At 40.3% G+C, this 24,658-nt stretch overlaps 2 pseudogenes; both read left to right on the forward strand.

Moving 5' to 3' along the window:
* The first annotated feature begins 17,018 nt into the window (after nt 1–17,018).
* On the forward strand, nt 17,019–18,219 carry LOC145688592 (small subunit ribosomal RNA; annotated as a pseudogene).
* Nucleotides 18,220–22,942: 4,723 nt separating this feature from the next.
* Nucleotides 22,943–23,897, forward strand: LOC145688606 (small subunit ribosomal RNA; annotated as a pseudogene).
* The last annotated feature ends 761 nt before the right edge of the window (nt 23,898–24,658 follow it).

A 24,658-nucleotide genomic window follows, 5' to 3' on the forward strand; every position in this document is an offset into this window, starting at 1 on the left:
GAGGCCTTCGTCGGCAATTATGAACGAAAAGTCGGCAACTATGAGCGTTTTGACGGCAACTGTGAGGCTTTGGTCGGCAATTATGAACGAATAGTCGGCAACTATGAGCGTTTTGACGGCAACTGTGAGGCCTTGGTCGGCAATTATGAACAAAAAGTCGGCAACTATGAGCATCATGAAAGCGAGTGTGAGCACTTTGGAAGCACGTGTGAACATTGTGAAGCCAACTGCGAGTATTTTGAAGATAAGCATGAAAAATTATGTTTTCAACTATGAGCCCTATATCCGCAAATATGAACGAAAAGTCGGCAACTATGATCGTTTTGACGGCAAGTGTGAGGATTTTGACGGCTAGTGTGAACCTTCTCATGGTAACTGTGAGCTCTATGTCCGCAATTATGAAGGAATTGTGGGCAACTATGAGCATTTTGACGGCTTGTGTGAGGATCCTCATGGCAACTTTGAGCATTTTGATCCGATGATTCCTTCCACCTACTTCGATAAAAAAAAAAATGTTTTCGTACATTCTCGGTAGAGATTTCTCTTCTCTAGTTTCACTAGTTTTCTTTCTGTTGAGAAGAAGAAAAAAGAAAAGAAAAAGAAAGAAAATGGAAAGAAAGAAAAAATGAAAGAAAAGAAAAAAAAAGATATCAAATTATGTACTCTCACGGGCGGTGTTCACGTTAAGCGTGGGCTCTGTTTGCCGTCAAATTTTCAAATTTCTACAACAATTTAGAGTATCTTTTCTTGTAGAAAAGTGCAGATACAATAATTCCTTACACGTACTCGAACGCATAATATCCAGGTACACTTGTTGTAGAAATTGCACTTCTCAGTTTTGAATAGTTTCCTTATAGTAGTGCAAAAGCTTAGTTTCGAATAAAAATGACCTCAAGTGTGAGCGAAATATAAATTTACTCTAATTTACTTTCATGCTCTATTATTGTTCACCCATTGAAAGAGTAAAGTATATGATTAAATAAAATTTATGTTATTATTATTATTTTTTTTCGCTTATCACTATTTTTCTTCTTTCCACTTTTCCGCACAATGTCAACACATCTTCGTGCACAGCTACACCTCTCTTAGTCGAAAACTTTTCAAACCTTCGGTAAAAGACAAACAAAAGTTTAGTTTGGTTAGCTTGTGGCTTCGCCCACAAAGCCCCTCCTTTTGAAGGTATTTCGCCCTTGCACCTCTTATTCTCACAATTCTAGGGAATTTCAAGTTTACTTTACTATTTCAACTAATTAAAAGATAAGATTTTGGATCCCAAGAAAACGCCTATTTAAATAGCGTGGGGATTTCTTCATCCTCCTTTAGACCCCTTAAACATTAAAAATATTCACTTTTGGCAATTTTGCTGTAGCTTAGTCTGGAAAGCCTACAATTATGCTAAATTTCATCACTGCAATCCTACCACAATTAACCGAACATTTTGGCGTGCAGAAGACGTCCCATATAAATGACATGAGAAAGACTTTTCAATTCCCCATAAAACCACTCTAAAGTTGAAAATTTTTACTTTGTACTGATTTACTTAGGTAACGCTAATGAAAACGTACAAGAATACCGAATTTCTCGTTTGTGTTCCAATTACAAGTAACTAAACTTTGAGATTACAAGTCTAAATAAAGGCCCATTTAAATAACATGGGGAATTTCTTCATTTCCTCTTTAGACCTCTTAAAAGTTAAAAATATTCACTTTTGACAATTTTCCTGTTGGTTAGTCCCGACAATCTACAATCATGTCGAAATTAGTTATTGTAGCCCTACAGGAAGTGCCCAATAATTTTGGGATGTCAAAGGTGTTTCATAGAAATAACATGGGAAATTTTTTGAGTTCCGCATAAAACCACGCTAAACTTGGAAATATATATCCAACTAGGTAAGACTTACGAAAACGTACAAGTATACGGAATTTCAAAGTTTTATTAAAAGTACCTAAAATTTCAGATTATAGGTCCGCAAAACCGTCCATTTAAATAACATGGGAAATATCTTCATCGCCCCTTTAGACCAACTAAACATTCGAAATATTCACTTTTGGAAATTTTCCTGTGACTTACTCCCGAAAGGCTACAGTTTCGTCAAATATGGCCATTATAACTCTACAGGAAGTGCCTCATAATTTGCGGGTGTGAAAGGCGTCGTATACGTAAAGCCTTCGTTGCTTTTTTTTTTCTTACCACATTTAGTAATTTTATAAATTTTGAGGACATGTATAAGAATTTTGACGGCAAGTGTGAGCAGTTTGACGGCTAGTGTTACAACGATAAAATACAATTCGCTGTAGCCTTGGTTCCTTATTTTCTTATAATACATACGAGCCACATCAAAATAACAATGTTTCCATTACGTGGTTTCTCTCCATTTATATATATATATATATATATATATATATGTATTATTTATCTGATTGCCTGCCAACTAGATATTGAAAACCTTATTATTTTATGACATATGAATATCTTTTCTTTTTGTATATTTGATAATTCTATATTTTTAACTAACTTCTTCTTCGAAATTAACCTATGTTAGTACATATAAAGAAATACTCATTGCCCAAGTACCGCTGTAGCGTGAACCATCTGACGGCAAGTGTGAGCCCATGTCCAAAATTATGAACGAAAAGTCGGCAACTATGAGCGTGTTCACGGCAACTGTGAGGCCTTGGCCGGCAATTATGAACAAAAAGTCGGCAACTATGAGCATCATGAGAACTAGTGTGAGCACTTTGAAAGCACGTGTGAACATTCTGAAGCAAACTGCGAGTATTTTCAAGATAAGCATGAAGAATTATGTTTTCAATTGTGAGCCCCATAACTGCAATTATCAACAAAAAGTCGGCAACTATGAACGAAAAGTCGGCAACTATGAGCAGCGTGAAAGCCAGTGTGAGCACCTTGAAAGCACGTGTGAACTTTCTGGAGCAAACTGCGAGTATTTTCAAGATAAGCATGAAGAATTATGTTTTCAATTGTGAGCCCCATATCCGCAATTATGAACGAAAACTAGGCAACTATGAGCGTTTTGAATGCAACTGTGAGGCCTTGGTCGGCAATTATGAACGAATGGTCGGCAACTATGAGCACTTTTTTTTTTAATGTGAACATTCTGACGGCTTGCGTGAGGAATCTGACGGAAACTGTGAGGCTTTCGACAACAACCATGAACCATTTAACTTACACTATCAGCAGTATGTTAGATATTATGAATGAAAAGTCGGCAACTATGAGCATCGTGGAAACGAGTGTGAGCATTTTGAAAGTACGTGTGAAGATTCTGAAGGCAACTGTAAGTATTTTGAAGATGGGCACGAACGAATATGTAGGCAAATATGAGCCCTTTGTCCGCAATTATGAACGAAAAGTCGGCAACTATGAACGTTTTGACGGCAACTGTGAGGCCTTGGTCGGCAATTATGAACGAATAGTCGGCAACTATGAGCACTTTTTTTTAATGTGAGAATTCTCACGTTTTGCGTGAGCATTGTGACAGAAACTGTGAGGCTTTTGACACCAACCGTGAACCATTTAAGTTACACTATCAGCAGTATGTTAGATATTATGAATGAAAAGTCGGCAACTATGAGCATCGTGGAAGCGAGTGTGAGCATTTTTAAAGTACGCGTGAACATTCTGAAGGCAGCTGTGTGTATTCTGAGGATGAGCATGAAACATTATGTAGGAAACTATGAGCCCTTTGTCCGCAATTATGAACAAAAAGTCGGCAACTATGAGCGTTTTGACGGCAACTGTGAGGCGTTGGTCGGCAATTATAAACATGTAGTCGGCAACTATGAGCGTTTTGACAGCAACTGTGAGGCCTTGGTCGGCAATTATGAACGAATGGTCGGCAACTATGAGCACATTTTTTTTTCTAATGTGAGGATTATCACGGCTTGTCTGAAGAATCTGGCCGCAACTGTGAGACTTTTCACAGCAACTGTGAACCATTTAACTTACACTATCAGCATTATGAATGAAAAGTCGGCAACTAAGAGCATTGTGTAAGAGAGTGTGAGCATTTTGAAACTACGTGTGAACATTCTGAAGGCAACTGTGAGTATTTTTAGGATGAGCACGAATCAGTATGTGGGCAACTATGAGCCCTTAGTCCGCAATTATGAACGAAATGTCGGCAACTATGAGCGTTTTGACGGCAACTGTGAGGAGTTGGTCGGCAATTATGAGCAAATAGTCGGCAACTATGAGCACTTTTTTTTTTTTTTTGAATGTGAGCATTCTGACGGCTTGTGTCAAGAATCTGACCGCAACTATGAGACTTTTGACAGCAACCATCAACCATGTAACTTACACTATCAGCATTATGAATAAAAAGTCGGCAACTATGACCATCGTGGGAGCGAGTGTGAGCTTTTTGAAAGTACGTGTGAACATTCTGAAGGCAACTGTGAGTATTTTGAAGATAAGCACGAAACATTATGTAGGCAACTATGAGCCCTTTGTACGCAATTATGAACGAAAAGTCGGCAACTATGAGCGTTTTGACGGCAACTGTGAGGAGTTGGTCGGCAATTATGAGCAAATAGTCGGCAACTATGAGCACTTTTTTTTTTTTGAATGTGAGCATTCTGACGGCTTGTGTCAAGAATCTGACCGCAACTATGAGACTTTTGACAGCAACCATCAACCATTTAACTTACACTATCAGCAATATGTTAGATATTATGAATGAAAAGTCAGCAACTATGAGCATCATGGAAGCGAGTGTGAGCATTTTGAAACTACGTGTGAACATTCTGAAGGCAACTATGAGTATTTTGAAAATGAGCTGGAACCATTAAGTAGGCAACTATGAGCCCTTTGTACGCAATTATGAAGGAAAAGTCGGCAACTATGAACGTTTTGACGGCAACTGTGAGGCCTTGGTCGGCAATAATGAACGAATAGTCGGCAACTATGAACGTTTTGACGGCAACTGTGAGGCCTTCGTCGGCAATTATGAACGAAAAGTCGGCAACTATGAGCGTTTTGACGGCAACTGTGAGGCTTTGGTCGGCAATTATGAACGAATAGTCGGCAACTATGAGCGTTTTGACGGCAACTGTGAGGCCTTGGTCGGCAATTATGAACAAAAAGTCGGCAACTATGAGCATCATGAAAGCGAGTGTGAGCACTTTGGAAGCACGTGTGAACATTGTGAAGCCAACTGCGAGTATTTTGAAGATAAGCATGAAAAATTATGTTTTCAACTATGAGCCCTATATCCGCAAATATGAACGAAAAGTCGGCAACTATGATCGTTTTGACGGCAAGTGTGAGGATTTTGACGGCTAGTGTGAACCTTCTCATGGTAACTGTGAGCTCTATGTCCGCAATTATGAACGAATTGTGGGCAACTATGAGCATTTTGACGGCTTGTGTGAGGATCCTCATGGCAACTTTGAGCATTTTGATCCGATGATTCCTTCCACCTACTTCGATAAAAAAAAAAAAATGTTTTCGTACATTCTCGGTAGAGATTTCTCTTCTCTAGTTTCACTAGTTTTCTTTCTGTTGAGAAGAAGAAAAAAGAAAAGAAAAAGAAAGAAAATGGAAAGAAAGAAAAAATGAAAGAAAAGATATCAAAGTATGTACTCTCACGGGCGGTGTTCACGTTAAGCGTGGGCTCTGTTTGCCGTCAAATTTTCAAATTTCTACAACAATTTAGAGTATCTTTTCTTGTAGAAAAGTGCAGATACAATAATTCCTTACACGTACTCGAACGCATAATATCCAGGTACACTTGTTGTAGAAATTGCACTTCTCAGTTTTGAATAGTTTCCTTATAGTAGTGCAAAAGCTTAGTTTCGAATAAAAATGACCTCAAGTGTGAGCGAAATATAAATTTACTCTAATTTACTTTCATGCTCTATTATTGTTCACCCATTGAAAGAGTAAAGTATATGATTAAATAAAATTTATGTTATTATTATTATTTTTTTTCGCTTATCACTATTTTTCTTCTTTCCACTTTTCCGCACAATGTCAACACATCTTCGTGCACAGCTACACCTCTCTTAGTCGAAAACTTTTCAAACCTTCGGTAAAAGACAAACAAAAGTTTAGTTTGGTTAGCTTGTGGCTTCGCCCACAAAGCCCCTCCTTTTGAAGGTATTTCGCCCTTGCACCTCTTATTCTCACAATTCTAGGGAATTTCAAGTTTACTTTACTATTTCAACTAATTAAAAGATAAGATTTTGGATCCCAAGAAAACGCCTATTTAAATAGCGTGGGGATTTCTTCATCCTCCTTTAGACCCCTTAAACATTAAAAATATTCACTTTTGGCAATTTTGCTGTAGCTTAGTCTGGAAAGCCTACAATTATGCTAAATTTCATCATTGCAATCCTACCACAATTAACCGAACATTTTGGCGTGCAGAAGACGTCCCATATAAACGACATGAGAAAGACTTTTCAATTCCCCATAAAACCACTCTAAAGTTGAAAATTTTTACTTTGTACTGATTTACTTAGGTAACGCTAATGAAAACGTACAAGAATACCGAATTTCTCGTTTGTGTTCCAATTACAAGTAACTAAACTTTGAGATTACAAGTCTAAATAAAGGCCCATTTAAATAACATGGGGAATTTCTTCATTTCCTCTTTAGACCTCTTAAAAGTTAAAAATATTCACTTTTGACAATTTTCCTGTTGGTTAGTCCCGACAATCTACAATCATGTCGAAATTAGTTATTGTAGCCCTACAGGAAGTGCCCAATAATTTTGGGATGTCAAAGGTGTTTCATAGAAATAACATGGGAAATTTTTTGAGTTCCGCATAAAACCACGCTAAACTTGGAAATATATATCCAACTAGGTAAGACTTACGAAAACGTACAAGTATACGGAATTTCAAAGTTTTATTAAAAGTACCTAAAATTTCAGATTATAGGTCCGCAAAACCGTCCATTTAAATAACATGGGAAATATCTTCATCGCCCCTTTAGACCAACTAAACATTCGAAATATTCACTTTTGGAAATTTTCCTGTGACTTACTCCCGAAAGGCTACAGTTTCGTCAAATATGGCCATTATAACTCTACAGGAAGTGCCTCATAATTTGCGGGTGTGAAAGGCGTCGTATACGTAAAGCCTTCGTTGCTTTTTTTTTCTTACCACATTTAGTAATTTTATAAATTTTGAGGACATGTATAAGAATTTTGACGGCAAGTGTGAGCAGTTTGACGGCTAGTGTTACAACGATAAAATACAATTCGCTGTAGCCTTGGTTCCTTATTTTCTTATAATACATACGAGCCACATCAAAATAACAATGTTTCCATTACGTGGTTTCTCTCCATTTATATATATATATATATATATATATATATATATATATATATATATATATATATATATATATATATATGTATTATTTATCTGATTGCCTGCCAACTAGATATTGAAAACCTTGTTATTTTATGACATATGAATATCTTTTCTTTTTGTATATTTGATAATTCTATATTTTTAACTAACTTCTTCTTCGAAATTAACCTATGTTAGTACATATAAAGAAATACTCATTGCCCAAGTACCGCTGTAGCGTGAACCATCTGACGGCAAGTGTGAGCCCATGTCCAAAATTATGAACGAAAAGTCGGCAACTATGAGCGTGTTCACGGCAACTGTGAGGCCTTGGCCGGCAATTATAAACAAAAAGTCGGCAACTATGAGCATCATGAGAACTAGTGTGAGCACTTTGAAAGCACGTGTGAACATTCTGAAGCAAACTGCGAGTATTTTCAAGATAAGCATGAAGAATTATGTTTTCAATTGTGAGCCCCATAACTGCAATTAATAACAAAAAGTCGGCAACTATGAACGAAAAGTCGGCAACTATGAGCAGCGTGAAAGCCAGTGTGAGCACCTTGAAAGCACGTGTGAACTTTCTGGAGCAAACTGCGAGTATTTTCAAGATAAGCATGAAGAATTATGTTTTCAATTGTGAGCCCCATATCCGCAATTATGAACGAAAACTAGGCAACTATGAGCGTTTTGAATGCAACTGTGAGGCCTTGGTCGGCAATTATGAACGAATGGTCGGCAACTATGAGCACTTTTTTTTTTTAATGTGAACATTCTGACGGCTTGCGTGAGGAATCTGACGGAAACTGTGAGGCTTTCGACAACAACCATGAACCATTTAACTTACACTATCAGCAGTATGTTAGATATTATGAATGAAAAGTCGGCAACTATGAGCATCGTGGAAACGAGTGTGAGCATTTTGAAAGTACGTGTGAAGATTCTGAAGGAAACTGTAAGTATTTTGAAGATGGGCACGAACGAATATGTAGGCAAATATGAGCCCTTTGTCCGCAATTATGAACGAAAAGTCGGCAACTATGAACGTTTTGACGGCAACTGTGAGGCCTTGGTCGGCAATTATGAACGAATAGTCGGCAACTATGAGCACTTTTTTTTAATGTGAGAATTCTCACGTTTTGCGTGAGCATTGTGACAGAAACTGTGAGGCTTTTGACACCAACCGTGAACCATTTAAGTTACACTATCAGCAGTATGTTAGATATTATGAATGAAAAGTCGGCAACTATGAGCATCGTGGAAGCGAGTGTGAGCATTTTTAAAGTACGCGTGAACATTCTGAAGGCAGCTGTGTGTATTCTGAGGATGAGCATGAAACATTATGTAGGAAACTATGAGCCCTTTGTCCGCAATTATGAACAAAAAGTCGGCAACTATGAGCGTTTTGACGGCAACTGTGAGGCGTTGGTCGGCAATTATAAACATGTAGTCGTCAACTATGAGCGTTTTGACAGCAACTGTGAGGCCTTGGTCGGCAATTATGAACGAATGGTCGGCAACTATGAGCACATTTTTTTTCTAATGTGAGGATTATCACGGCTTGTCTGAAGAATCTGGCCGCAACTGTGAGACTTTTCACAGCAACTGTGAACCATTTAACTTACACTATCAGCATTATGAATGAAAAGTCGGCAACTAAGAGCATTGTGTAAGAGAGTGTGAGCATTTTGAAACTACGTGTGAACATTCTGAAGGCAACTGTGAGTATTTTTAGGATGAGCACGAATCAGTATGTGGGCAACTATGAGCCCTTTGTCCGCAATTATGAACGAAATGTCGGCAACTATGAGCGTTTTGACGGCAACTGTGAGGAGTTGGTCGGCAATTATGAGCAAATAGTCGGCAACTATGAGCACTTTTTTTTTTGAATGTGAGCATTCTGACGGCTTGTGTCAAGAATCTGACCGCAACTATGAGACTTTTGACAGCAACCATCAACCATGTAACTTACACTATCAGCATTATGAATAAAAAGTCGGCAACTATGACCATCGTGGGAGCGAGTGTGAGCTTTTTGAAACTACGTGTGAACATTCTGAAGGCAACTGTGAGTATTTTGAAGATAAGCACGAAACATTATGTAGGCAACTATAAGCCCTTTGTACGCAATTATGAACGAAAAGTCGGCAACTATGAGCGTTTTGACGGCAACTGTGAAGAGTTGGTCGGCAATTATGAGCAAATAGTCGGCAACTATGAGCACTTTTTTTTTGAATGTGAGCATTCTGACGGCTTGTGTCAAGAATCTGACCGCAACTATGAGACTTTTGACAGCAACCATCAACCATTTAACTTACACTATCAGCAATATGTTAGATATTATGAATGAAAAGTCAGCAACTATGAGCATCATGGAAGCGAGTGTGAGCATTTTGAAATTACGTTTGAACATTCTGAAGGCAACTGTGAGTATTTTGAAGATGAGCACGAACCATTATGTAGGCAACTATGAGCCCTTTGTACGCAATTATGAACAAAAAGTCGGCAACTATGAGCGTTTTGACGGCAACTGTGAGGCCTTGGTCGGCAATTATGAACGAATAGTCGGCAACTATGAGCACTTTTTTTTAATGTGAGAATTCTTACGTTTTGCGTGAGCATTGTGACAGAAATTGTGAGGCTTCTGACACCAACCATGAACCACTTAAGTTACACAATCAGCAGTATGTTAGATATTATGAATGAAAAGTCGGCAACTATGAGCATCGTGGAAGCGAATGTGAGCATTTTGAAACTACGTGTGAACATTCTGAAGGCAACTATGAGTATTTTGAAGATGAGCTGGAACCATTAAGTAGGCGACTATGAGCCCTTTGTACGCAATTATGAAGGAAAAGTCGGCAACTATGAACGTTTTGACGGCAACTGTGAGGCCTTGGTCGGCAATTATGAACGAATAGTCGGCAACTATGAACGTTTTGACGGCAACTGTGAGGCTTTCGTCGGCAATTATGAACGAAAAGTCGGCAACTATGAGCGTTTTGACGGCAACTGTGAGGCTTTGGTCGGCAATTATGAACGAATAGTCGGCAACTATGAGCGTTTTGACGGCAACTGTGAGGCCTTGGTCGGCAATTATGAACGAATGGTCGGCAACTATGAGCGTTTTGACGGCAACTGTGAGGCCTTGGTCGGCAATTATGAACGAAAAGTCGCCAACTATGAGCGTTTTGATGGCAACTGTGAGGCCTTGGTCGGCAATTATGAACGAATGGTCGGCAACTATGAGCACTTTTTTTCTTAATGTGAGCATTCTGACGGCTTGTGCAAATAATGTGACGGGAACTGTGAGCCTTTTGATAGCAACCATGATCCATTTAACTTACACTATCAGCAGTATGTTAGATATTATGAATGAAAAGTCGGCAACTATGAGCATCGTGGAAGCGAATGTGAGCATTTTGAAACTACGTGTGAACATTCTGAAGGCAACTATGAGTATTTTGAAGATGAGCTGGAACCATTAATTAGGCAACTATGAGCCCTTTGTACGAAATTATGAAGGAAAAGTCGGCAACTATGAACGTTTTGACGGCAACTGTGAGGCCTTCGTCGGCAATTATGAACGAAAAATCGGCAACTATGAGCGTTTTGACGGCAACTGTGAGGCCTTGGTCGGCAACTATGAGCACTCTTTTTTTAAAATTTGAGCATTATGACGGCTTGTGTGAAAAATCTGACCGCAACTGTGAGACTTTTGACAGCAACCATGAACCATTTAACTTACATTATCAGTATTATGAATTAAAAGTCGGCAACTATGAGCATCGTGTAAGCGAGTGTGAGCATTTTGAAAGTACGTGTGAACATTCTGAAGGCAACTGTGATTATTTTGAAGATGAGCACGAACGAGTATGTGATTAACTATGAGCCCATTGTCCGCAATTATCAACGAAAAGTCGGCAACTATGAGCGTTTTGACGGCAACTGTGAGGCCTATGTCCGCAATTATGAACAAATAGTCGGCAACTATGAGCGCTTTGACGGCAAGTGTGAGCATTGTGACGCCTTTTGTGACGATTCTGACGGCAACTGTGAGCCATTAGTCGGGAACTATAAACTTTTATGTCGGGGACTATGAATGAAAAGTCGGCAACTATGAGCGTTTTGACGGCAACTGTGAGGCATTGGTCGGCAATTATGAGCGAGTAGTCGGCAACTATGAGCGTTTTGACGGCAACTGTGAGGCCTTAGTCGGCAATTATGAACGAATAGTCGGCAACTGTGAGGCCTTGGTCGGCAATTATGAACGAATGGTCGCCAACTATGAGCACTTTTTTTCTTAATGTGAGCATTCTGACGGCTTGTGCAAATAATGTGACGGCAACTGTGAGCCTTTTGATAGCAACCATGAACCATTTAACTTACACTATCAGGAGTATGTTAGATATTATGAATGAAAAGTCGGCAACTATGAGCATCGTGGAAGCGAATGTGAGCATTTTGAAACTACGTCTGAACATTCTGAAGGCAATTATGAGTATTTTGAATATGAGCTGGAACCATTAAGTAGGCAACTATGAGCCCTTTGTACGCAATTATGAACGAAAAGTCGGCAACTATGAGCGTTTTGACGGCAACTGTGAGGCATTGGTCGGCAATTATGAACGAATAGTCGGCAACTATGAACGTTTCGACGGCAATTGTGAGGCCTTGGTCGGCAATTATGAACGAAAAGTCGGCAACTATGAGCGTTTTGACGGCAACTGTGAGGCCTTGGTCGGCAACTATGAGCACTTTTTTTTTAATGTGAGCATTATGACGGCTTTTGTGAAAAATCTGACCGCAACTGTGAAACTTTTGAGAGCAACCATGAACCCTTTAACTTACATTATCAGCATTATGAATTAAAAGTCGGCAACTATGAGCATCGTGTAAGCGAGTGTGAGCATTTTGAAATTACGTGTGAACAGTCTGAAGGCAACTGTGTTTATTTTGAAGATGAGCACGAACCAGTATGTGATTAACTATGAGCCCATTGTCCGGAATTATCAACGAAAATTCGGCAACTATGAGCGTTTTGACGGCAACTGTGAGGCCTATGTCCGCAATTATGAACACATAGTCGGCAACTATGAGCGCTTTGACGGCAAGTGTGAGCATTGTGACGCCTTTTGTGACGATTCTGACGGCAACTGTGAGCCATTAGTCGGGAACTATAAACTTTTATGTCGGGGACTATGAATGAAAAGTCGGCAACTATGAGCACTCTGACGGCAAGTGTGAGCAATTTGACGTCTACTGTGAGGATTCTGACGGCAACTGTGAGCTATTTGAGTGGAACTATTAAGCATTGTGTGTGCAACTTTGAACGCTCTGAGGGGTTTCCTGAACATGTTGACAGCATGTATGAACCACATTTCGGGAACAGTGGGCAATCTGACGGGAACTGTGAACATTGTTGTTGGCGACTTTTCACCCAGCATAACGTTAGAATATGACGGCAACCGTGGCTTCGTTTGCCGTCATTTTTGACATTCTGTGATTTTTCGTGACTGGTGTGCAATCGAGAGGAATCGCTACATTATAGGGATTAGGGTACAGAAGCAGCCCCGTTTACACTTTGTTAAGTCCTGGCTTGAAATTGTTCTATGAGGTTGTAATTAACATGAGTTTGACCTAATTCATGTTTTTGGATTGTTCTTTACATTAATTTTGTAACCCGAGCGCGAAAAGCAGCCCTTTTCGTAGAGAACTTTTTACCCAGCATAACCTTTGAGTATGGCGGCAACTGTGGCTTCGTTTGCCGTCATTTTTGAGATTCCGTGATTTTCGTGACTGGTGTCCGATCGAGAGGAATCTCATCACTATAGGAGGTATGGTAGTGGGCAATCCTGCTATATACCTAGGTTAGGTTAGGCTGGCTTATACTTTCAATTTGTTCCCAGAAGTTAGGAGAGTGTAAAAGTTGTTAAGTTTTGAGTGTCGTATTCTGTAACGGTTTATATATATACTGGATGTCAAATCACGTTTTCCCACCCTTGCGTGGGATGTATACGGCAACCGTGGCTGCATTCGCCGTCATGGTCAAAACGAGGCTGCGCAACGCCGGCAATTTCAAGACAGGTGTAGTATCGAGAGGAATCTCTACACTATAGGAGGTAGGGTAGTGAACAAGCCTTCTATATAAACATTCCCTTTAAATTGTTCACGGAGGTTGGAGAGACCGCTAATGGTATTGCTTTCTAAATGAGGCTTACTTTTTTCTCTCCGCGGCCTAGTCTGTCGAGAAATCTTGACTTCTGGCCACAGAGAGAAAGCTAGTCTTCGCAGGAGGCGGAAATGGCTAAATTGGGAAGGGAAGCCACAGGCTGGTTGGTTTCTTTATGGGAGTCTAAACGCACTATCGCTGTTGATGTTGGTTAATTTTGAAGGCGGACTAATATCGGCGGATGGTAGTGTAGGCTCAAAAGGAATTTTATCAGCCGCAGGCAAGAACCCTGGGATGCTATTCACGGGCGTCCTAGCCGGTCAAGGTGTAGAGGAGGTTGCAAACCCTGTTGCTGCCTGGGAGGAATGCTTCATAGAAATGTGCGTCCATGGGCGGACCTATGAAAGGGCATGCAGTGCGGGTTTGCCAGCACGCCTAATGTTGTCCAAAGACTTCCTCGTATTTTGACAAAGAATGTCAGAAACCTTGGTCGGACGGCTGTTTCTAAGAGGGCACGTGGCGATGGGGAATGTGTGAGGTAGGCTCTCATACGGAAGTACCTGTCGTTTACGGGAAGGAGACAATCCTTCTTAACCCGAGGCCTAGCCTGTCGATCACGCCTTCGGGCAATTGACTTCTGGCCGATGCCGCTTTGTGCGGTTGCTGAATGCGAAGAATACTTGAACGGAAGCTACTGTCACACCCAGAGGACACGAGTAAGACTTATATCACTGGAGCAGGAGCCTAAATGTGCTTTTGTGGGTAGCCATACGGCCAGTTCTAACGTGTGCGAGGCCCCACGAGAGTAGGCTTATTCTGGTGGATGAGAAGTCTTTTAATATTTGCTCTGTCGGGTGAACGGAAGCCACAGTCATCCGTAGGACACGAGTAGACTTATTTCACTGGAGCAGGAGTCTAAATGTGCTTTTGTGGGCAACCTTACGGCCAGTTCTAACGGGAGCCAGGCCCCACAAGAGTAGGCTTATTCCGGTGGAGAAGGAGTCTTTAAAATTTGCTGTGTCGGGTGAACGGCTATATTTGAACGGAAGCCACAGTCATCCGTAGGACACGAGTAGACTTATTTCACTGGAGCAGGAGTCTAAATGTGCTTTTGTGGGCAACCTTACGGCCAGTTCTAACGGGAGCCAGGCCCCACAAGAGTAGGCTTATTCCGGTGGAGAAGGAGTCTTTAAAATTTGCTGTGTCGGGTGAACGGCTATATTTGAACGGAAGCCACAGTCATCCGTAGGACACGAGTAGACTTATTTCACTGGAGCAGGAGTCTAAATGTGCTTTTGTGGGCAACCTTACGGCCAGTTCTAACGGGAGCCAGGCCGCACAAGAGTAGGCTTATTCCGGTGGAGAAGGAGTCTTTAAAATTTGCTGTGTCGGGTGAACGGCTATATTTGAACGGAAGCCACAGTCATCCGTAGGACACGAGTAGACTTATTTCACTGGAGCAGGAGTCTAAATGTGCTTTTGTGGGCAACCTTACGGCCAGTTCTAACGGGAGCCAGGCCCCACAAGAGTAGGCTTATTCCGGTGGAGAAGAAGTCTTTAAAATTTGCTGTGTCGGGTGAACGGCTATATTTGAACGGAAGCCACAGTCATCCGTAGGACACAAGTAGACTTATTTCACTGGAGCAGAAGTCTAAACGTGCTTTTGTGGGCAACCTTACGGCCAGTTCTAACGGGAGCCAGGCCCCACGAGAGTAGGCTTACTCCGGATGAGAAGGAGTCTTTAAAATTTGCTGTGTCGGGTGACCGGCCATGAAACCTTTGTGAGGACTTGTCTCCTCGTTTCCACAGCATTTCCGCGCCTGTAAGTTGCGGAAGGTAGCATGCTATGCTTGAAGAACTGTCATCCGTTTAAGGACAGGAGTAGACTAATTCCATTGAGGCAGGAGTCTAATATGCTTTTGTGCACAGCCATACGGCCAGTCCTAACGGGAGCAAGGCTCGCAAAAGTAGGCTTTATTTCAATGGACCAGAAGTCTTTAATATTGCTCTGTCGGGATTGTCAGTTCAAACGGGAGCAGTTTCTGCACGCTACAAACCGCTGACGAGATCTTTCTCGTGTCAATGTGATTCACTAGCCTGGGCCGGCGCAAGGCTGGCTGGCGAACAAGGTAATTGGGCCTCTGGGTTTCATACACACGAGGTGTCTCAGATGCGTTTAGGGTGAACAGGAATAATCCGTGCAATTCTCTAGCCTGGGCCGGCGCAAGGCTGGCTGGCGAACAAGGTAATTGGGCCTCTGAGTTTTGCATTTCGGAGTTTCCTTAATTCCGGGAGGAGCCACAAAGAAGAGTCCTGAGAGTTTCTCGTGTCCATGCAAGTCTCTAGCCTGGGCCGGCGCAAGGCTGGCTGGCGAACAAGGTAATTGGGCCTCTGAGTTTTGTACACACGAGTGGTCTTAGGATCCTTCGGGCTCAACAGGGATTGTTGGAGAAAGTCTCTAGCCTGGGCCGGCGCAAGGCTGGCTGGCGAACAAGGTAATTGGGCCTCTGAGTCTTTATTCCCAGTTTCCTTAGTTCCCGGGTTAGGTTCACCTGTTAAATCGGAGGAGTCCGATTTATGTGTAAAGATAATGCCAGAGTGAAGGGAGCCAGATTTCACTTGAAGGAGCAAGAGCCAGTGTGGTTAAGAAGTGAGCCGTTTTGTAATCTTAAGGAGGGATGCCGATTGACTTTGAACGGGCTGTCCTCGCTTTAGAGTTTGGGCCAGTTGACGGGAGCTTACTTGTCCTTCTTGAGAATGAGGCCAGATAGCATGTCCTTTCTAGCTTACAAAGGCTTATGCGGAGCATTGTTTTTTGTAAGTGACTTTTTATTCTCCATGTGGCATTTAAGTACCGATTTTCCTTAAGTTAAGGACGGTATAGACTCATCGCCAGTTTGAGCGTGTATCACTTGTCGAACGGAAGCCACTGTCATCCAAGGACACTAGTAGACTTATATTTCACTGGAGCAGGAGTCTAAATGTGCTTTTGTGGGTACCCTTACGGCCAGTTCTAACGGGAGCCAGGCCCCACAAAAGTAGGCTTATTCCGGTGGAAAAAGGAGTCTTTAAAATTTGCTGTGTCGGGTGAACGGCTATATGTAAACGGAAGCCACAGTCATCCGTAGGACATGAGTAGACTTATTTCGCTGGAGGAGGAGTCTAAATGTGCTTTTGTGGGTACCCTTACGGCCAGTTCTAACGGGAGCCAGGCCCCACAAAGGTAGGCTTATTCTGGCGGAAGAGGAGTCTTTAAAATTGCTCTGTCGGATGTACCGGCAACGTGTGGAAGGAAGCTGTTGTAACCCAAGGATACAAGTAGGCTTGTTCCATTGGATTGGGAGTCTAATATGCTCTTGGCGGCTGTCACACGGCCAGTATTAACGGGAGCTAGTCACCGCAAGAGTAGGCTTATTCCAGCGGAACAGAAGTCTAAAATGCTTGGTCGGGTGTAGCTTTCCTATCCTTTGTTAGAACGCTGTGTTGGTTGTGTCCAACACTTTCCGGCTTTTTAGTCGGTCAATTCCCTGGTTGATCCTGCCAGTAGTCATATGCTTGTCTCAAAGATTAAGCCATGCATGTCTCAGTGCAAGCCAAAACAAGGTGAAACCGCGAATGGCTCATTAAATCAGTTATGGTTCCTTAGATCGTACCTATCCTACTTGGATAACTGTGGTAATTCTAGAGCTAATACATGCAACTAGAATCCCGCCCAGCAATGGAAGGGATGCTTTTATTAGATTAAAACCAATCGGTCGGTTCGTCCGTCCGAAACCTTGGTGACTCTGAATAACTTTGGGCTGATCGCACGGTCTCTGTACCGGCGACGCATCTTTCAAATGTCTGCCTTATCAACTGTCGATGGTAGGTTCTGCGCCTACCATGGTTGTTACGGGTAACGGGGAATCAGGGTTCGATTCCGGAGAGGGAGCCTGAGAAACGGCTACCACATCCAAGGAAGGCAGCAGGCGCGCAAATTACCCACTCCCGGCACGGGGAGGTAGTGACGAAAAATAACGATACGGGACTCATCCGAGGCCCCGTAATCGGAATGAATACACTTTAAATCCTTTAATGAGAATCTATCGGAGGGCAAGTCTGGTGCCAGCCGCCGCGGTAATTCCAGCTCCGATAGCGTATATTAAAGTTGTTGCGGTTAAAAAGCTCGTAGTTGGATCTGGGTCTCAGACGATCGGTTCGCCGCCCGGCGTTTAACTGATCGTTCCGGACGTCCTGCCGGTTTTTCCTTTCTCGGTGCTCTTCATTGAGTGTCTTGATTGGCCGGCACGTTTACTTTGAACAAATTAGAGTGCTCAAAGCAGGCCGTGTCGCCTGAATGTTCGGTGCATGGAATAATGGAATAGGACCTCGGTTCTATTTTGTTGGTTTTCGGAACTCGAGGTAATGATTAATAGGGACAGACGGGGGCATTAGTATTGCGACGTTAGAGGTGAAATTCTTGGATCGTCGCAATACTAACCGATGCGAAAGCATTTGCCAAGAATGTTTTCATTAATCAAGAACGAAAGTTAGAGGTTCGAAGGCGATCAGATACCGCCCTAGTTCTAACCATAAACGATGCCAGCCAGCAATCCGCCGAAGTTCCTCCAATGACTCGGCGGGCGGCTTCCGGGAAACCAAAGCTTTTGGGTTCCGGGGGAAGTATGGTTGCAAAGCTGAATGTCAAGCTTAAAAAAAGATTCCCCATAGGGTAGGAGTTCAACATTCAGTAAACAACCCCTCCACCCCATTTATTATAAATTAAGAAATTGATACATGCATCCAAAGATACATAAAGATTTTACAAATCTAAAATAACAAGATTATATAAACAATAAAAAAATTGATACACGAAACATAATCACACATATAACTTTACACACATTTTCAAATCTAAAATCATAAAATAATATAAATGATAAATCAAAATATAAAATAATATTTCAAAAATTTAACAAAACAACCACTTTTTTTTTTCTTTCTACAATTTTCCTTTTTTTTATATTTTCCTTACATTTGTCTTCACTTCCATCATAACTCTATTTTCTCTTTTCCTAAATCTTTTTTTATTTTCCCTTTCTTCCTCTCCTATCCTCCAATCCCCAAATATATCATTTTTCCTTTTAATTTATTTCTTCCAAAAATTACAAAAAATTATTATAAAATAAAAAATTATAAAATTATAAAAAAATTCCACAAAACAGCAAAATAAAATAAATAAAATAATAATAAAAAATAATAAAAAATATTAAAAAAAACTAAACCGCTTGACATCAGCAACAATCTTAATAGAACAACACATTAAAATCTATTAAAAATAGTCCATATGGCTATTAAGTATTTCTATACTCGATTTCATAATGTTATAAATAATTTTATTTAACAAAAATTTCGGTAATTCTAATTTCTTTAATACCTTTTTCGTTTCAGATGGAATACCACCCCGGGATCCAAATACTAACGGCACTACTTCAAACTTTTTTTTATCTATAAACTTTTCCTGTAACTTCTCATACTTTTTTATTTTTTCTACTCTGGCTCTTTCAACCATTCCGTCTTCTTCGAATCTAATAGTAATATCCAATACAATTCTTAGGTTCCCACGTTCCACAATCAAATCTGGTTTCAATATCTCCCCATCCACCTCATACACTTGTTCCATGCCAACACTGTATTTTTTAAAAAGGCAATGATCTCGATAACCTTGACTACTTGATCGTGTCTAGCGATCCTGTAATTTGCATGTGAAACACATTTACCTAAAATATGACCCATTGTTTCTAATTCCGCTTTGCAACTTCTACACTCTTTATTAATTTGAGAATCAACTCTGGCCAATGCTATTTTTGTACCATAGGTATTTGATCTCATTTTAATAATATCAATAAACCTGTTATCAGGAAACAGATCATCATCAAACAAAAATCTATTGCATACAGGGTCATTCCTAAACAGGCGGATTCCTTTCCCCATACTGTCTTTATTGGCCCAATTTTCGAAATATTCGTCTTTCAATTCAATTTTTTTCTTATTTAATTCTTTTAGGCTACAATTATCTTTAACCTTCAATTTCGAAGAGAGTTTAAACTCAATATCTTCCAAGTATTTTCCCTTACAGAAGTTTACCAAAACAGGATCTCCCATATTTCTTTTCAACGAAAAAATAAACTTAAGTTGAGCAAGACCAATAATACCAATTAAATTGGGGAAACCCAGTCCACCATCTCTTTTTTTCACATAGAAAAAGTCTTTAACTATAGATGGATGGAGATGAAGCCAGTTTTTTAAATACTTCCTTATCATTGTATTTATTTCTTCCAAAAAACTACCACTAACAAAACTTGCAATCCAAATATAAAAAAATTTTGGTAGCACATATGTTTGAGCAAGTGATATTTTTTGACGTGGTTTCAACGGTAACTTCGATATTCTAACAAAAATTTGTTCTAATTCCGATACATGATATGAGTTTTCTATTCCCTTATTAAGAGTATAGTTACACCCCAAATACCTAAAAGGTTCACAAATCTTCATATCCTTTAGAATTTCTCCATTTATTTCTAATTTCAGATCCTCCGACACAAACGATCTCCCAGAAGGATACAAATTAATAGTGTAACACTTATTATATGACATACTCATTCCCATCATATTCAATACTTCCACAAAATATTTTATAAGCTTCTGGAGGTCCTCTTTAGAATTAGCCAACAAAACCACATCATCTGCATAGGCTAAAAGAGGCAGTGTTATATTTTCATGCTTATAACCCCACTCAGTGCTAAAAACCCGACGTACAATCTCATCCATGATAATATTAAATAACAACGGACTGAGTGGGTCACCCTGCCTAACTCCTCTTTTCACTGGTAAGTTTACCTCTGTTTTAACAAAATTTGTAGAGTTATTACTATACAAGCTTTTGATCATACTGCAATACATCAAGGGAATGCCTCTACCTAGTAAACAATCAATTATCAAATTTTGGGATACCATATCAAACGCTTTAGTAATATCAACTACACATCCATACAAAGGGGTACTTTTCTTCCCTTTTTTAACAATATCATCTAATATAAAACAATTTGTTAAAGTAGAGTTTCCAATCCTAAATCCTTTTTGCGCAGTATGAATTGGTATAGCCTTATTTAACCTACTATCAATAATACCAGTGAAAACACGACATATTAACGAAGCAATAGTAATAGGCCTCCAGTTAGCTACATCATGTGGATCCTTACCTACTTTCGGTATCAATATAGTTTTATTATTACTCCAACTTCTTGGCGTGCAACCCTCTAATAGTATAATATTAAACAATTTACACAGAAAATAGAAACTTTTACTATTATTAATATCCTTTTTTACTATTAGATCAACTCCCGGGGCAGTTCCATTCTTAATTTTTCTAATTCTCTCTGATACCTCTTTATATGTTATTGGGCGCATCAATTCCTTTTTACTTTTTTCATCTACCATTTCTCCTACAATATTTATTTTCACTTCATTTGCTTTTCCCCATAGTTCACTATAGAAATTTCTAATACTTTCATCATCAGGATAAATATCCACCTCCAAATCATCCAAGTCCCGATCTTCAACCAATAATGTTGCTAATTTTTCTGGGTTCTTTTCATATAATTTTTGAAAGTTGGCATATCTTTTCCTTTCACCATCCTTACCGTTCTTTCGTTTCATAACCTCCTCTTTTACCTTTTCTTTATCTTTACTACAACCTAACATCCTTATCACTTCTTCATAGACTTCACTAATGTTGGAACCACCCTCTTTCAACATCTCATTTAATGTACAATCCATCCTTTTTTCCATCTCTTTCATTCCATCTAAATACAGACTCTCCATATATTCTACCATTCCTCTCCTAACTTCAGCTCCCTCCAATTGATCAACCAATCTTTCATTCACTATCTCTTGTACTATTCTCTCAAATACATTTTCCTGTTCCTGTCTATGAATAATTTCTCTATCCATTGCCAATACTATTTCAGTATTAATTCCCATATCCACCATTACCTCCTTTTTTCCCAACTCCTTCAGTTTTACTTCATTTTCCTTAGTAACTTGCTCCATTCCTACTATACTTTCCCTCAATTCCACCAATTCTTTTTCATATTTTGCAATTATTTTTTCCAACTCCCCAACTTTCTCCTGATACTTCTGCTTAACCTTCAACTCAGACTCCATTACTTGCTCCTCTAATTTATAATTGAGCGCCCTTAACTTTTGTTCTCTTAATTTTAAACATTGTAACTCTTGTTGGACCTTCCCTAATTCTTGATTTAAATTTTCATTTATTTCCTCTAATTCTTTGTTCCAATCCTTTTCGGCTATGATTTTCTCTGAGTTATTACCAATCATTTCCTTTAGCCTTAAATTTTCATCCCTATACTCTTTAACTTTACACTCTACCTCTTCTAACAAAGAACTATATTCTTCCTTACTCACATTTCTTGTCTGTTCTTCCCTTTTTTTCAACAAAATTTCTGTATTTTTCATTATTTCCCCTATTAACCTTTTAAACAAGTCTATCACATCGCCCTGTTGACCCTCAACTCCCAATCCCATTAATTCTTCCAAAATCATATTCTTTAATAGTTCTACCTCCACATTTTTAACCTCATTAAAATCTACCCCATTATTTTTATCCATCCCATCATCTCTCTCATTACCCATCACATCTCCTTCATCTATATCTATTTCTATAGGGGTTAGCTCGGCCAAGGCTTTCTCTACTGTAACTTTCGTTTTTTTTAACATCTGACATTTTTTATTCCTAATTTCTGCTAACGTTTTGCTAGGAAAAGACCTATACAATATTTCGTTAATGTCTGCCTTATCCTTATTCTTTTCCAAAATATTTTTAAATTTTTGTGTATCTGACTCTGTCCATTTTTGTTGCTCTTCTTTCTCACTTTTTTCCTACTTTTTTCCAATTTGAGCTCATTCCACTCCTGCCGATGCGCCTTGGCACGATGAGTAGCTAACCCTCCCAACTTTTGAAAAGAGGATGGACACCATGGGCATTTATACTCGTATTCCTGTTTAGGGCCCGTACACTTGGGTGTATGACAATCCGCTGAGTGAGTTTTGTCAAACCGACCCTTACATACCGAACATTCCAACAAAAACTCCCCAACGTGATGTTCTTCTAAATGATTATAAAGTTTCCTTTTATTTGAAAAAATAAGCTGCGGATGATTTAAACAGCTAAATTCCACCATAGGGAAAGAAAATATTAATGTTTTTCCTTCTAAATATTGTAAACTCCCCCCAATTTCAAAACCTTCTGCTCCTCCTTCAGCCATCGTATATCTTATAAAAAGACAAAAAATGACGTATTCAAATAGGGCAAACATTACAAAATGATTCCCAACTAAGAGGAATAAGTCCAATAGAGACTGCCAAGAGATAATAATTATATATAACCTACTTAGATAGCCATATAAATAACAGGTAATTTTATACAAAAAAATTAAAATTAAAATATAAATAAAAATATTAGAAAAATTAATTTACAACCTTACTCCCAGGTAGGCGGAAAAACTCCCTACTACCATATACATTTCTTTCATAAATTTTCAGTTTTTAATATATATCCATAGATGTGTACGGTAATTCTCATATTTGTCAGAATAAAGTTCTGCACCAAATCCCGAATATTTATATATATAAATTCAATCAATTACTGATCAAAATTGGCCAGGTAAATTAAAGGAATTGACGGAAGGGCACCACCAGGAGTGGGGCCTGCGGCTTAATTTGACTCAACACGGGAAACCTCACCAGGCCCGGACACTGGAAGGATTGACAGATTGAGAGCTCTTTCTTGATTCAGTGGGTGGTGGTGCATGGCCGTTCTTAGTTGGTGGAGCGATTTGTCTGGTTAATTCCGATAACGAACGAGACTCTAGCCTGCTAACTAGGCGTTGGAATCTTTCCTTCCAACGTTCATGTCTTCTTAGAGGGACAGGCTGCCTCTAGCAGCACGAGATTGAGCAATAACAGGTCTGTGATGCCCTTAGATGTTCTGGGCCGCACGCGCGCCACACTGAAGGAATCAACGTGTCTTCCCTGACCGAAAGGTCCGGGTAACCCGCTGAACCTCCTTCGTGCTAGGGATTGGGGCTTGCAATTATGTCCCATAAACGAGGAATTCCCAGTAAGCGCAAGTCATAAGCTTGCGTTGATTACGTCCCTGCCCTTTGTACACACCGCCCGTCGCTACTACCGATTGAATGATTTAGTGAGGCCTTCGGACTGATACCCGGCACCTCCGTCTTGCGGTGGTACCGACGTGTCGGAAAGATGGCCAAACTTGATCATTTAGAGGAAGTAAAAGTCGTAACAAGGTTTCCGTATGTGAACCTGCGGAAGGATCATTATCAATTCATCACCACTGCGGTGGTTGATGTCAAAAGTTTCTTATTAGTGTGTCGTATCAGTTAGATTGACACCGTTGAACGGGAGCCACTGATCTTGACAGGCGAAGGAGAGAAAGGTGAGCCGTGTCTTCCCTTTAGTTGGGAAGCGAGCAGCAAGAACGGGAGCCACTGTCATCGGCGAGGGTAGCGTAGGCTACCTGTTGACACAGGCCGTGTGTCATCAAAGGATTGGAGTAGACTTATTTCGGTGGAAAAGAAGTCTTGAAAAGACTCCAAGATAGTAAGACTTATTCCATCGGAGCAGGAGTCTTAAATGCTCAGTCAGATGACATGATAAACCAGTTCCGACGTCCAAGGGCTCAAGTAAGCCCGACGTCCAAGGGGAACCTGAAAAAACTGTTGACCTAATAGGCCACCTCTGCACTTCCAAGGCAGAAACAAGGGCCGGCATACTGGCAGCCTGGCAAAGGGAATGGGACACCTCCGAAAAGGGAAGAAGAATCCACGACGTGCTACCGGATGTGGCTGAACGGCTGCTCCTGAAGCACTTGACCCCAGTAAAAGGCCTTGTACATTTTGCAACAGGACATGGTCCATACAATGCAAAACTCCATGACATGGGGTTAGTGGCAGTGGCACAGTGTGAGTGCGGACGTGCCCTAGGTACGCCTGAGCACACTGTTATGGACTGTGAACTTGTCCAGCAGGTTTGCCCTGTGGAAAGAGAAAGGTTACTGCATATACCGCTAAGGGACATCTTG

This window comes from Thermobia domestica, chromosome 6 (genome assembly GCF_964235325.1).
Source record: "Thermobia domestica chromosome 6, izTheDome1.hap1.1, whole genome shotgun sequence".
NCBI lineage: Eukaryota > Metazoa > Arthropoda > Insecta > Zygentoma > Lepismatidae > Thermobia > Thermobia domestica.